Source organism: Euprymna scolopes, chromosome 19 (genome assembly GCF_053919585.1).
Source record: "Euprymna scolopes isolate OS-2025 chromosome 19, ASM5391958v1, whole genome shotgun sequence".
NCBI lineage: Eukaryota > Metazoa > Mollusca > Cephalopoda > Sepiida > Sepiolidae > Euprymna > Euprymna scolopes.
The window spans coordinates 104,951,771-104,952,111 of record NC_136500.1 but is presented as its reverse complement, the minus strand read 5'-3'; positions in this window follow the sequence as shown (position 1 = coordinate 104,952,111).

Genomic DNA, 341 nt, shown 5'->3' with positions numbered 1-341 from the left:
GTTTAGCAAATGTCTTTGTCTGTGCAATGGTATTATTTTGCGTCGAATCTACGTGTTGTTTTTTCAACCAGACCTATGTTATCGTCCATTTGCAAAGATGTTCTCCCCCCCCCATGATAATTTTATTATTTATTTATTTAAATGTAGTTGCAGTGCGCACTATGTTAGGGGAACATCACAAAGATTGGATTTCCATTTTGAACAACATGTACCTTCAAAGATTCGTTATGCAAATTTTTCACCCTGGGATGTTCTGAATAATACGTATGGTTCTGCAATTTGCGATCACCTTATAAATAACCATGCGTGTGCCATGAATTTCAGTGCTGACATGTTTACGA